The sequence below is a fragment of the Pristiophorus japonicus genome, chromosome 15 (genome assembly GCF_044704955.1).
Source record: "Pristiophorus japonicus isolate sPriJap1 chromosome 15, sPriJap1.hap1, whole genome shotgun sequence".
Classification (NCBI taxonomy): domain Eukaryota; kingdom Metazoa; phylum Chordata; class Chondrichthyes; family Pristiophoridae; genus Pristiophorus; species Pristiophorus japonicus.
Genome location: NC_091991.1, coordinates 157,696,581 through 157,711,744, shown reverse-complemented (window position 1 = coordinate 157,711,744; position 15,164 = coordinate 157,696,581). Strand labels below are relative to the sequence as shown.

The 15,164-nt window shown below is 44.4% G+C and overlaps 1 protein-coding gene across 11 annotated transcripts in view; it reads right to left on the bottom strand.

The window, feature by feature from the left end:
- The window catches only part of cdip1 (cell death-inducing p53 target 1), a 95,516-nt gene that overhangs the window by 45,151 nt on the left and 35,201 nt on the right, over window positions 1-15,164 (bottom strand). For 2 of the 11 annotated variants that reach the window (XM_070901181.1, XM_070901180.1), the window contains exon 1: window positions 4,789-4,987. The exons of 1 other annotated variant lie outside the window; for it this stretch is intronic. The gene's annotated coding sequence lies outside the window, so the exon portion shown is untranslated. 8 more of the 11 variants (XM_070901175.1, XM_070901179.1, XM_070901183.1 and 5 more) reach the window with 7 other exon arrangements.

The window sequence follows — 15,164 nt, the reverse complement described above, 5'->3', positions numbered from 1 at the left end:
CCTGATGAGTCATCTCCCTCAACAGCACTCAAAACAGTGTATCTGTTTTGCAGGGGGATGACCAGATGGGACCTCTGCACTATCTTCTTTGTACTACTCTTCCTGCTGGTCTTCCATTCCCTAGCTGGCTGTGGATCCTTCTCATGCGGTAAGACCAACTCACTACACGTGCCACTTATGTCATTCTGTTTTAAATGGGCGGCCCCTTATTCTAAGATTATGTCCTCTAGTTCTAGTCTCTCCCATCAGCGGAATCATTCTCTCTGCATCCACCTTGTCAAGCCCCCTCATAATCTTATATGTTTCGATAAGATCACCTCTCATTCTTCTGAATTCCAATGAGTACAGGCCCAACCTATTCAACCTTTCCTCATAAGTCAACCCCCTCATCCACGGAATCAACCTAGTAAACCTCCTCTGAACTGCCTCCAAAACAAGTATATCCTTTCGTAAATACAGAAACCAAAACTGCACGCAGTATTCCAGGTGTGGCTTCACCAATACCTTGTATAGCTGTAGCAAGAGTTCCCTGCTTTTATACTCCATCCCCTTTGCAATAAAGGCCAAGGTACCATTGGCCTTCCTGATCACTTGCTGTACCTGCATACTATCGTTTTGTGTTTCATGCACAAGTACCCCCAGGTCCCGCTGTACTGCGGCACTTTGCAATCTTTCTCCATTTAAATAATAACTTGCTCTTTGGTTTTTTTTCTGCCAAAGTGCATGACCTCACACTTTCCAACATTATACTCAATCTGAAAAATTTTTGCCCACTCACTTAACCTGTCGATGTCCTTTTGCAGATTTTTCGTGTCCTCCTCACACATTGCTTTTCCTCCCATCTTTGTATCATCAGCAAACTTGGCTACATTACACTCAGTCCCTTCTTCCAAGTCGTTAATATAGATTGTAAATAGTTGGGGTCCCTGCGGCACCCCACTAGTTACTTATTTTCCTGATATTGATCTTAAAACCTACTATTTACATCAACAAACTCACTTATAAAAGTAAAAATCAATCTACATGTGAAAACCATCATTTAATGTCAAACACCAAAATGAAAACTAACTTCTTCTCTAAAGGCAATTTAATAATTTCTCTTTCGCAGACAACCGAAGTCAATTGCTCGCATTATAAGATTGCTAAAGTGATGTTTATCAGGGGTTCATTTTATAACCTATTTATATTTGTGCTGCATATTTACATCCATGGTAGATTTTCAGCAACAGACCAAGTACAAAGAATGCAGCAGCTTTTCCTTTGATCTTATTCCTGCTTGACTACAGAGTTACCCGAGAGTGAAGCAGGAGGTCCACATCACACAAGACTAGGTGGGTGGTGGAATTTTGGCAAGACCTCAAATTTTAAAATACAGATAAATAATTTGAAGTCACAGCACATCGTGACTGGGAGAAGCTCATAGTCTAAACCTCAGAACACAAAATAAATAGCATCCACTTCATATAAAGTAAAAAGTGGAGCTTATAACAAATTGCTCTTGGTCACTGAAAATAATGAATTCCAACGGATTGTTGAATGAGTCCTCTAACAGATACGGTATTATATTTCTCATGATTTAATAGCTTCCAAGTGAAATTTAATAATTTTAGAACAGCTTGGCTCAGTTGATAGTTCCAGAGTCAGACATTTGTGAGGTGAAGCTCAATTCTAGGACTTGAACACATATTCTATATGGACACGTCAGTGCAATACTGAGAAAGTGCTGCATTTGCCACAGATACCATGTTTTGAAATGTACCTGTACATATGGATGTAAAAGATCCCATGGCACTATTTCAAGATCAAGGTGTTCTCCCAAGCCTGAATTTTCACTTCAGTGTAATCCCATTTAAAAGGGTTAACATTCGAATTAGAGTAAATTAAATCAGAAAACCTAAGCCCTGGAGTTTTTATTATTCATTTATAAAATGTAAAGCCAGCATTTATTGCCCATCCCCAGTTGTCCTTCAGAAGGTGGTGGTGGGTCGCCTTCTTAAACCACTAGAGTCCATATGGTGAAGGTGCTCCCACAATGCTATTAGGAATAAAATTCCCAGATTTCAACTCGGTGACGATGAAGGAACAGCAATAGATGTCCAAGTTAGGAAGGTGTTGACTTGGAGGGGATGGTGTTCCCATCCACCTGCAGCCCTTGTCCTTCCTACATTACACCAGTAACTATACTTCAAAATTACTTCATTGGCTTTAAAGTGCTTTGTGACATTCTGAGATCATGAAAAGCACTATGTAAATCCAAGGGTTTCTTTCTTAGATGGTCGCAGGTTTGGGAGGAGCTGCCGAAGAAGCCTCGACAACCTGCTGCAGTGTATCCTGCAGAAAGTACACGCTTCAACTATGGTATGTGGGTGGTGCAGGGTGTGGATGTTTAAGCTGGTGCATAGGTACCAATCAAATAGACTACTTTGCGCTGAATGGTGTCAAGATTCTTGAGCATTGTTCATGAGCAACTGTGCCGATCCTGGCAAACAGTTTTACTTCACACTGCTTACTTATGCCTTATAGATAGTAGAGAAGCTTTTGGGAATTCTGAGCAACAATATTCCCTCAACAGATCAATTCGTGATTTATCTTATTCACTGTTTATAGAACTTTGCTCGGCACAAACTGGCTGCTGCATTTGCCGACATGTCAGCAACTGCAAATCAAAAGTACTTAAGTAATTGTGAAAGATTTTAGGATGTCCTGTGGCACAGGGTGCAATATAATAAAGACTTGCATTTAAATAGCACCTATCATAAACTCAGGCTGTACCAAAGCGCTTTAAAGCCAATGAAGTACTTTTGAAGTGTATATTACAACAGTAATTACACTTAACTGTAATTAATTGGCTGTAAAGCTCTTTGGGACATCCTACGGTCATAAAAGGCTCTATATAAATGCAAGTCTTTCTTTTCTTTTTTAACGTGCAACTTACGTTTACATAGTGCTTTAAATGTAGTAAATCGCCCTAACTTGCTTCACGGAAGCATTACCAAACAAAATTTGACACTGAGCGACATAAAGAGATATTAGGACAGGAGATTTAAAAGGAGCATCTTAAAAAGGGTGGGGGGGGGGGTGGGAAGAGGTTTAGGGAGGGAATTCCAGAGCTTAGGGCCTAGGCAGCTGAAGGAACAGCCACTAATGGTGGAGCAATAAAAAATCAAGGATGTCAAGAGGTCAGAATTAGAGGAGTGCAGAGATCTTAGATGGCTGTAGGAGGTTACAGAGCTAGAGGGGCGAGGCCATGGAGTGATTTGCAAACAAGGATGAGAATTTTTTTAAACTGGAGCATTGCTGGACCTGGTACCTATAAAGGTCAGTGAGCACAGGGATGATGGGCACTGTTCCCCATAATTTGGGAGGGGGCATCAGCCCATTCAAAACTCCGTGCGGGTGTGGTTTTTGCAATTTAAAACCCAGCCCACCAGCTGCGCGGAACCCCTGGAGCGCTACATGGCCACACAGCTTAAAGGGAACATTGATGATAGGTAAATGGGACATGGTGCGAGTTAGAAAACAGATTGCGGTGCTTTTGGTGAGCTCATATTTACAGAGGGTGCAAGGTTGGAGCCTGGCCAGGAGAGTGCGGACAGCCGAGTCCACAATATAGCGCCTTTAACGTAGGGCTGATGGAGATTAGAGATAAATACAAGTCCGTTCTTTATTTTAGGCATTTAGAGATATATGTAACTTCCTATTCTTAAGCATTCATAAATTATTCCGCAAATTATTTTATATTAACTTTTTTTGTTAAAAACTTCATCAATTTTCTGTATGCATTTTGTTAAATGGAGTATTCTTCTCCTCCTTTGGAATTCAAACAATTTGTATTTTTATAGCGACTTTAACGTAGTGAAACATCCCAAGGCTCTTCACAGGAGTATTGAGAGACAAAAAGTTTGACAAAAAACTGCAGAGACTAGAAACTGATGCAAGTGCATTCAAACATAGTTGAGACCAATTTTCAGATTTGGAAACAATGATCGCAATTTGATCAAAAATTAGAGACAGAAACTGTAATTATGTGTCAAGGTAACAATTGCTATCCTACTTGAAAAACATTTAAAAACTAAAATATATACAATAATTCATGCTGCAAATGTTTTACTAACAATGCTTGAACAACCAACGTGTCAAATTGACAAACATAAAAGAAAAAGGGCAACTATATAATTTAGATTTAAAAAAAGCATTAAAGCCAGAATATGTAGTAACTTTTAAAACTGAATTGACTACAATATCCATGAAGGATGTCACGCATTCATCCGAATTTTACATTTAGGTGTACATGCACATCTGAAAAGGTCAGCTGGAAAAGTAGTCACTCACTCACATTTAGTGAGATGCGAACTATCTGATAACATTTAAAAAAATGGAGATAAACACTACGATACTTTTTAAATTTTCTAGAGAAATTGCAGCTGTCAACCCACAATACTCAACATAAATTCTATACGAGAAATATAAATACTTGTATCAAGTTAAAGGGATGCTGGCTGCATGGAAAAGAATGGGGTAAATATTTGTTTACAGACTCCCCCCAAATGATCTACTTTGCATAAAGGTGGTGTCATCATGACATTATATTACACCCGATACTCTGATATCTAATTCAATATTTAAATGAATCTCACTTGCAGAAATTGACTTTTAACTTGCATTTGCGTTTGCATGCACCGTCCTATGCTGGATTCGTCAACATCAAAATCTTCATCGTCCCTTCAGCACCCACTTCATAAATCAACACCCTTTATTCACTGAATGTTCCGGTAAATTTATACCTACAAAAGCAACGCAGCTAAATCTTTATCGTTGAAAGGCAAAAGGAGCAGCTTTATGGCCTCAACGCAACCAAGCCGATGCAGCGGAATTATTCACCTCATCATTCGAGGGCCAGTTATAAATCGAATCGGCGGCGGCGAAGGCCTCGACACTGTCAAAGGCCAACTCGATGCGCAGGCGCGGTGGCGGTGGGGCTCTCTGGGAGTTGTAGTTCTGCGGGCCGCGCTAGCGGCGAGAAAGTCACGGCGCCGCGCGGCCACGGAGACTACAACTCCCAGAATGCGCCGCCAGCAAAACAACCAGAGAAGAAGGGGGGGGGCGGAATTGAAAAAGAACATACTGGGAGCGCAGCCTTCTAATTTCATTTAACGGATTTGGGTTGGGTTGTTTTTTTGGTTGTTGCGGGGAGGTGGGTCTCTTCCATAAAAGGAATTCCCACACAAACAAAACGATTATAGTCGCAAACACTTCAGCTTCTCTTTCTAGTTTAAGCTTACGCACCGCTCTCAGCGTCCCCTCGCGGCTACTGTCCGACTTGCTTCTGCCGCCTCCCGGGCTGCGGAGCGCACTCAATGTCAGCTGTGCTGCGTGCAAACGTGACCGCTCCTTACTCCCTTGTTGCAAAAAAAGCACCCAGGGAAATTCCGTTGCATTGCCCTGTTCGACTGTTCTAGCACTGACAAATTAATTTATAAAGTGCCGTATTTGCAGTTCTGGTATGCATTCAACAAAAAAAAAACAAACGTAGCAACTTATAAGCATTTTAGAACATAACATAAGAAATAGGAACAGGAGTAGGCCATACGGACCCTTGAGCCTGCTCCGCCATTCAATAAGATCATGGCTAATCTGATCATGGACTCAGCTCCACTTTCCCGCCCACTCTCTATAACCCCTTATCGATTAAGAAACCATCTATTTCTGTCTTAAGTTTATTCAATGTCCCAGCTTCCACAGCTCTCTGAGGCAGCGAATTACACAGATTTACAACCCTCTGAGAGAAGAAATTTCTCATCACTGTTTTAAATGGGCGGCCCCTTATTCTAAGTTCAAGTCTCCCCCATCAGTGGAAACATCCTGTCTGCATCCACCTTGTCAAATCCCTTCATAATCTTATACGTCTCGATAAGATCACCTCCCATTCTTCTGAATTCCAATGAGTAGAGGCCCAACCTACTCAACCTTTCCTCATAAGTCAACCCCCTCATCCCCAGAATCAACTAAGTGAACCTTCTCTAAACTACCTTCAAAGCAATATCTCCTTTTGTAAATATGGAAACCAAAACTGCACACAGTATTCCAGGTTTGGCCTCACCAATACTATATAGCTGTTGTAAGACTGCCCTGCATTTATACTCCATCCCCTTTGCAATACAGGCCAAGATACCATTGGCCTTCCTGATCAGTTGCTGTATCTGCATACTATCCTTTAGTGTTTCATGCACAAGTACACCCAGGTCCCGCTGTACTGTGGCACTCTGCAATCTTTCTCCATTTAAATAATAACTTGCTCTTTGATTTTTTCTGCCAAAGTGCATGACCTCACACTTTCCAACATTATACTCCATCTGCCAAATTTTTGCCCACTCACTTAGCCTGTCTATTTTGCAACAAACATCAACTCTTCCTAGGCAGTAAAAATAGAAAAGCAAATTACAATTTAAATGGAGAAAAATTGCAGTGTGTTGCAGTACAGAGGGACCTGGGGGTCCTTGTGCATGAAACACAAAAAGTTAGTATGCAGGTACAGCAAGTGATCAGGAAGGCAAATGGAATGTTGGCCTTTACTGCAAGGGGGATAGAGTATAAAAGCAGAGCAGTCCTGCTACAACTGTACAGGGTATTGGCGAGGCCACACCTAGAGTACTGCATACAGTTTTGGACTCCGAATTTAAGGAAGGATATACTTGCATTGGGGGCTGTTCAGAGAAGGTTCACTAGGTTGATTCCGGAGATGAGGGGATTTACTTATGAAGATAGGTTGGGCTATACACATTGGCGTTCAGAAGAATGAGAGGTGATCTTATCAAAACATAAGATAATGAGGGGGCCCGACAAGGTGGATGCAGAAAGGATATTTCCACTCATGGGGGAAACTAAAACTAGGGGACATGGTCTCAGAATAAGGGACCGTCCATTTAAAACTGAGATGAGGAGGAATTTCTTCTCTCAGAGGGTTGTAATTCTGTGCAATTCTCTACCCCAGAGTGCGGTGGAGGCTGGGTCTTTGAATATATTTAAGGCAGAGATAGACAGATTTTTGAGCAATAAGGGAGTAAAGGGTTATGGGGAGCGGGGAAGGAAGTGGAACTGAGTCCATGATCAGATCAGCCATGATCTTATTGAATGTCGGAGCAGGCTCGAGGGGCCGAATGGCCTAATCCTGCTCCTGTTTCTTATGTTCTTATAGAGGTTGAATGATGTTGCATTGTGAAAACCAGATTGGTTGCAAGGGCAGTGCTGGAGTCAATCAGACTTTACTTTCTCCCATTGTTTGTGGGGAACTGGGGAAAGGAGAATTTAAAATTATTTTTGAGTGTTGTTGGTGTGTTCACTTAATGTTTGTATATAATAACCAATAAGTTGCTAAAATGCTGCAATATATATATATAAAAGCATTTCCTTGCTGAAATTTTCTGGGTTATGTCTTATGTGACCATTTCTTTAAGATTGGTTGCAATTGTTCAACTTCCAATCCTCGGAAGAGTTGATGTTTGTTGCAAATGCTTATAAGTTGCTATGTTTATTTATTTTTTTGGAATGTATACCAGAGTGTTGCTGGTGTGTTCTCTTAATGTCTATATATAATAACAAATAAGTTGCTAAAATGCCACAATAAAAAAATCCTTGCTGGAATTTTCTGGGTTTTGCCTGTTGCCTTATGTAACCATTTCCTAAAGATTGGTTGCAGTTGTGTGTTTTTTTTAGCATTCTCGACACTACACTTGTGGAATAACCAGGGTTGGAAATAAAATGTGGAGTAGGGTTGGAGTGATAAGTTTTATTTTTTATTTTTTTAAAAATCATAGATGTACACTCAAAATTGTGGTGGGCTCCAAAATGTCGACAAATGCTCCAAATTTGGTTCAAAAATGAAAAATGTTCATGGAGAGGGCATTGCCCAAAAAAAAAAAATTTCATGCCTTCCACACTTGCATCCCCTTTAGTCATTTCTAAATCTATCACTGGTGCTGATTGTGCTTTTGTGTATTGCAATGTGATGGAACTTTGGGTATACCTACAACTAAGTTATGACAAGCCTATGTTTCATTGCATTCTCAACCTAACTTGTCTTCGTGTGTCATAAGGCTTATATCCAGAGCTGTCAGCTGTTGTCAGCTTTTGCTAGTTTTCTAGGTTAACATTAAGAAAAACAGTTCAAAAATTTAAACTAAAGTAGATGTCTTACAAGCTCTTTTGGTTTCAGAGTACAAGTTGATATTTTTATATGAAAAAGAAAATAAAGATTTGCATTTATATAGCGCCTTTCACGACTAGCAGACACCCCAAAGTGCTTTACAATGAAGTTCTTTTTGAAGTGTAGTCACTTTTGTAATGTGGGAAATACGGTGGCCAATTTTCGCACAGCCAGCTCCCACAAACAGCAATGTGATAATGATCAGATCATCTGTTTTTTAGTGATGTTGAATGAGCGATAGATATTGGCCAGGACACCAGGGATAACTCGTTTGCTCTTCTTCAAAAAATAGTGGCATGTGATCTTTTACATCTACCTGAGAGAACAGACGGGGCCTTGGTTTAATGTCTCATCTGAAAGATGGCACCTCCAACAGTGCAGCACTCCTTCACCACTGCACTGGAGTGTCAGCCTAGATTTTTGTATGCTCAAGTTTCTGGATTGGGACTATGAACCCACAACCTTCTGACTCAGAGGTGAAAGTGCTACCCACTGTATTGTGTATGTAGGCACTCTGTTAATGACTCCACAAGGCAGGGGTATGGCACTTGAACTGTACAGATTGTAGTCCTTTTATTGCAGCTCCAAGAGTGAGGACACCAAGAGGTGAGCTCCCTTTTATACTTGGTTACCTACAGTGTACAGGTGACCCTTAGGTCTCCAGCAGCAGCACCCTCTGGTGTACAGGTAAGGTATATACAGGATGAGTGTTACAGTACATCATTATATCATAGGCATGCATACATAACAACACTCCCCCCTAAGCCGTTCCCAAGTCCTTATTGCCATGACCTGGGGAGGTGGTCAATAGTGGGCTGTGGGAGGTTGTGGTGAGGGTTGTGTGGGTGCCAGGTGTGATCCCTGTGCTTGAAGCTACCCTCATTAATTTCCCCCCTTCACACACAGACCATGTGGGTGTCACTGTTGTGGGATCCCTCAGTGGTGGAGCCAGTGCAATGGGTAAGGTACATACACTGTAGAGTGGGTAAGTGGTGGTGTTTGGTGGTGGGCAGGGCCACAGGACTGTGTGGGCTCCTTGTCCTCCATTGGTGGTAGAAGTCTGGTCATCCCAGGGTCCGCCAGGAAAGCTGGAGGGTACTGGCCTCTCACTCCTGCTGCTGGCCCTGGTGGCCAGGGGGTGTAGGGCCGATCTGGGGCGGGTTGCCAGTGGTGGTGGCTGTGCTGCCCATTGACTGCTGTCCCTGCAATGGGTCTGCTCCCACTGGGTGTGTGTGAGCCCTTCCTGGGGACTCACATTTGTCCCAAAAGTCCAGGCTACATGGTCAGGTAGCCCGCTGGACCTGGATTCTCCCGCGGGGGAATACCTCTGGCATTTACATTGTACCTGTAGAACCCGGTGTCCTTTAACAATCTACTTTCTGTATACATGACACATTGGCCCCGATCACAAATAGTCGATTCTACACAGTTATCTCTCTTTTAGCACTTGCAACACTTTCTTGTGTATCGATGTCTCCATACAGAGTTACATTTGTCATATTAAAATTTCTAGCATCATCATTTAACAGTGCAAACTTGTTGCTAACATCACTTTCACAAGCATTCATTACATTTTTCTCATTAGTTAATCCGGCATCACAATTCGTTACATTTGCATACCTGCATTCGCTTACTGCACTTTTAACTTGAAAGTCCTTGGCATTGCTGTGCCTAGAGTGAAACGGTTATGTATTTAATCCCTTGTAACCTGCATCACACCTGACCACCAGAGGGCCTACCTGTTGTGTAGTATATAAGCAGGCCACCCATGAGGTACCTGCACTCTGGAATCTTAATAAAGGAACTAAGGTCACACTTGCTCATTACACACAGTACTCAGTCTGACCATTTATTGAGTGTAACAATTGGCAATGAGGTAACGAACAACCGCGTGAAAATGCAAAGAACAGTCGGCATCCTGGAGAAGTTCTCAGAAGGGGACGATTGGGAGGCCTTCGTGGAGAGACTCGACCAATACTTTGTGGCCAACGAGCCAGAAGGGGACAAGAATGCCACCAAACAAAGGGCGATCCTCCGAACTGTCTGTGGGGCAACAACCTATGGCCTCATGAAGAATCTCCTGGCCCCGGCAAAACCAATAGAGAATCCTACGAAGAATTGTGTACGCTGGTCCGGGAGCACCTAAATCCATTTTGATGGCGAGATATCGGTTCTACACGTGTCAACGATCGGGAGGACTAGGAAGTGGCCTTGAACTAAGGCGCCTTGCAGGACATTGTGAGTTTGAGCGATTCCTAGAACAAATGCTCAGAGACTTTTTTGTATTGGGTATCGGACGTGAGATAATCCTTCGCAAACTGTTGACTGTAGAAACTCCAAATCTGATTAAACCATAACAATATCCCAGGCATTTATGTTCACCAGCGACAACGCCAAGCAGATTTCGCAAAACAAAGAAGTTTCGGCTAGTACTGTGCATAAATTAACTCGGTTTTGAGCAGAAATGTACATGGCAGAACGTACATGCTGGCTGCTGTGGCCTGACCTCAATTGACCCAGAGTCTGCCATCACCTGTTAATACGAGGCAATTAACACCCTGTTGGTGCTGCGGAGGTGATCATCGGCCCCATCAATGCCGCTTTAAGCACTATGTGTGCAATGGCTGCAGAACAATGGGACACCTCCAATGAATTGGCAGGCAAGCTGAAAACCCTGCAAACCACCACGTTGCAGAGGAAGATCGATCCACAGTGGATCAGACTGAATTGGAAACTTGTACTGAGGAGGCAGAGGTGTACAGGGTACACACGTTCACAACGAAATGCCCACCAATAATGTTGAAAGTAGAACTGAATGGCATTCCAGTATCTATGGAGCTGGACACAGGGGCAAGTCAGTCCATAATGAGTAAAAAGGCTTTCAACAGGCTGTGGGGAAAGAAGGCACACAGGCCCAAGCTCAGCCCCATTCACGCCAAACTAAGGACTTACACCAAGGAATGTACTACAATGTATCCCGTATTGTACCAAATTGAACTTGAACTGAAAAGCAAGGAAATGTATCAAACGGAACTGCCGTCAGCACCCAAATGTAGTGTATGGGATTGCTGACCGCAGCTAAATGTACTGAACTGCTTTTGAATGTACTGTACAAATTTTTATATGAATAAAGTATATTTTGAAATAAAAAAAAAAATTAATCCCTGTAATTGGCAGTGCTGAAGTCAAAGTCTCTTATGATGGAGCTCCCGCTGTGGATTGTGCTAGGGGATGGCCCCACGTTGTTTGGCAGAAGCTGGCTGGGGAAAATCCACTGGAACTGGGATGACATCCAAGTGCTTTCGTCCGTCAACGACACCGCATGTACCCAGGTTCTAAACAAGTTCCCATCGTTACTCGAGCTAGGCATTGGAAGCTTCTCGGGAGCGGAAGTGCAGATCTATTTGGTTCCTGGTACGCGACCCATCACCACAAGGCTCGGGTGGTACTGTACATGATGCGTGAAAAAGTGGAAATCAAGCTGGACAGGCTGCAACGTGAAGGCATCATCGCACCGGTGGAATTCAACAACTGGGCCAGTCCGATTGTTCCGGTACTCAAGGAGGACGGTACGGTTAGAATTTGCGGTGACTATAAAGTAACGATTAACTGTTTTTCGCTGCAGAACCAATACACACTACCCAAGGCAGACGACCTATTTGCGACCCTGGCTGGAGGGAAGACATTCACCAAGCTGGTCATGACCTCGGCCTACATGATGCAGGAGCTGGAGGAGTCTTCGAAAGGCCTCACCTGCATCAACACGCACAAAGGTCTGTTTATCTACAACCGGTGCCCAATCGAGATTCAGTCGGCCGCAGCGATCTTCCAGCAGAACATGGAGAGCCTGCTAAAGTCGGTTTTTTGCACAGTGGTCTTCCAGGACGACATATTAGTTACACCATGGAGCACTTGAAGAATCTGGAAGAGGTTCTTAGTCGGTTGGATCGCATGGGGTTCAGTTGAAACACTCGAAGTATGATTTCCTGGCACAGGACGTCGAATTCTTAGGAAGGAGAATCGCAGCAGACGGCATCAGACCCACCGACGCCAAGACTGAGGCCATCAAGAACGTGCCACGACCACAGAACATGATGGAGCTGCGGTCGTTCCTGGGACTCCTTAACTATTTTGGTAATTTCCTACCTGAGTTAAGCACCCTGCTAGAATCCCTACAAGCGCGACTGTGTAAGGGAGACGACTGGGTATGGGGGAATTCACAAGAGGCTGCCTTTAAGAAAGCAAGAAACTTATTGTGTTTTACCAAACTGCTTGTCCTGTATAACCCATGTAAACGATTAGTATTAGCTTGCAATGCGTCGTCATACGGGGTCGGGTGTGTGTTACAACAGGCTAATGAATCGGGAATTTTGCAACTGGTTGCATATGCATCCAGCAGTTTGTCCAAGGCTGAAAGAGCCTATAGCATGTTTGAAAATGAGGCTCTGGCGTGCGTTTACGGGGTGAAGAACTTACTTGACCTCAAGTTCAAGCTTGAAACTGACCACAAGCCGCTCATATTGCTATTCTCGGAGAGCACAGGGATTAATACCAAAGACTCTGCCCGCATCCAAAGATGGGCGCTCACGCTGTCAGCATACAACTATGTAATTCGCCACAGACCGGGCACAGAGAAATGCGCAGATACTCTCAGTCGGCTACCATTGCCCACCACTGGGATGGAAATGGCACAGCCAGCGGACTTGCTCATGGTCATGGAGGCATTTAAGAACGAGAAATCCCCCCGTTGCGGCCTGCCAGAACAGGACCTGGACCAGCCAGGATCCTTTACTGTCCTTGGTAAAAACTGTGTCCTCCATTGGAGCTGGTCCAGTGTCCCAGAGGAGATGCAGGAAGCGATTGAGCCGTTCCACAGCCGCAAAGATGAGTTGTCCCTGCAGGCGAACTGTCTTTTGTGAGGCAATCATGTAGTTTTGCCCAAGAAAGGCAGAGACAAATTTATTTGCGAACTGCACAACACCCACCCAGGCATCGTGATGATGAAAGCCATAGCCAAATCCCACATGTGGTGGCCTGGCATCGACTCAGATTTAGAATCATGCGTGCGCCAGTGCAACACTTGCTCTCAGTTGAGCATTGCACCCAGAGAGGCACCGCTAAGTTTGTGGTCATGGCCATCCAAACTGTGGTCGAGGATCCATGCAGACTATGTAGGCCCTTTCCTAGGCAAAATGTTTTTGGTTGTCGTGGGCGCTTACTCAAAATGGATTGAATGTGCAATAATGTCTGTAAGCATATCCACGGCCACCATTGAAAGCCTACGAGCCACGTTTGCCATGCACGGCTTGCTTGATGTCCTAGTCAGTGACAATGGGCCGTGCTTCACCAGTGCTGAATTCAAGGAATTCATGACCCGCAACGGGATCAAACATGTCACATCTTCCCCGTTCAAGCCCGCATCCAACGGCCAGACAGAACGGGCAGTTCAGACCATCAAGCAAAGCTTGAAACGCATGTCGGAAGACTCCCTGCAGACCCGGTTGTCCCCAGTTACTGCTCAGCTACCGCACCAGATCCCACTCACTCACCGGGATTCCCCCAGCTAAGCTGCTCATGAAAAGGGTACTTAAAACAAGGCTCTCTCATCCATCCTGATCTACATGATCACGTGGAGGACAAGCGGCATCAACAAAGTGTGTACCATGACCGCGCAAATTTGAGATCAATGATCCTGTGTTTGTGCTCAATTATGGACATGGTCCCAAATGGCTCGCTGGCACGGTCACAGCCAAAGACGGGAGTAGGCTGTTTCAGGTCAGACTGACCCATGGACAAACGCACAGGAAACACTTGGACCAAATAAAATTGTGGTTCACCAACAGCTACGAACAACTTGAAGAGGCCACCACCAACTTTGACGTTCCAACACACACACAAGTGGCAACTGACATCATAGTTGACCACAAAACCGAACTCATCATCCCCAGCAGCCCGACAAGGCTGGCTGCCCAACAGCCCAGTGAATAACTGATCAATCCACCCACACCAGCATTTGTACCGAGACGATCGACAAGGGAGCGCAAAGCCCCAGATCGTCTCACCTTGTAAATAAATGTACTGTTGACTTCACGGTGGAGTGATGTTATGTATTTAACCCCTTGTAACCTGCATCACACCTGACCACCAGAGGGCCTACCTGTTGGAGTTCCAAGGGATCCCAGCATCCCTTGGGAGCACAGTATATAAGCAGGCCCATCCACAAGGTACCTGCACTTTGGAATCTTAATAAAGGAGCTAAGGTCACACTTGCTCATTACACACAGTACTCAGTCTGACCATTTATTATGAGTGTAACAGAAACTGTCCCTTTAATTTAGTTGGGTTACCGGTCTCCTTTAAGGGGGCCTTCCAATCCGGTTCGCCGCTCGGTGCCACGTGTCACTCCTCCAACGCTGCCCCTCTGATTTTAGGTTCTTCACCTTGTGGTGTGGCCGCCATCTTCTCACTCTCCTCGAGGTAGGCTGTGATGATCTTTTTCTTTTCAGGTTCGGCCACAGATGTCGGGAATTCACCTTTTCCACCGATCTTCTTCCCTCGGAGTCCTGCCAAGACCTGGAAGGTGAGGTCTGGACGTTCAGGTCAGATGATCTCACCACGGTGTTCTGCAGTTGTTGCCACGCAGTCGAGCTGGACGGTAGGATTTCTAGGTGCTGCAATGGAACCAAGTTCGGGACTGCGTGGGATGTCGATCGCTGGGGCCCAGAGGCCATCGTCGCTCTGATCGAATTGGACCTGCTTCATCCAACTTCTTCCCAGCAGCGATGGACCATCGCTGGCAACAATCCACAGCGAGAGCTTGTTCATCACGCCGCCCTGGGAGACCTGGACGTCCACGCTGCCAACGACAGGGATGGTGCCTTTGGTGTAGGTAAGCAGCTTTGCCTGGATATGAGACAGCTTTGGTCATTCGGCAGGATTGTTCCAAAGTTTTTCAAACGTC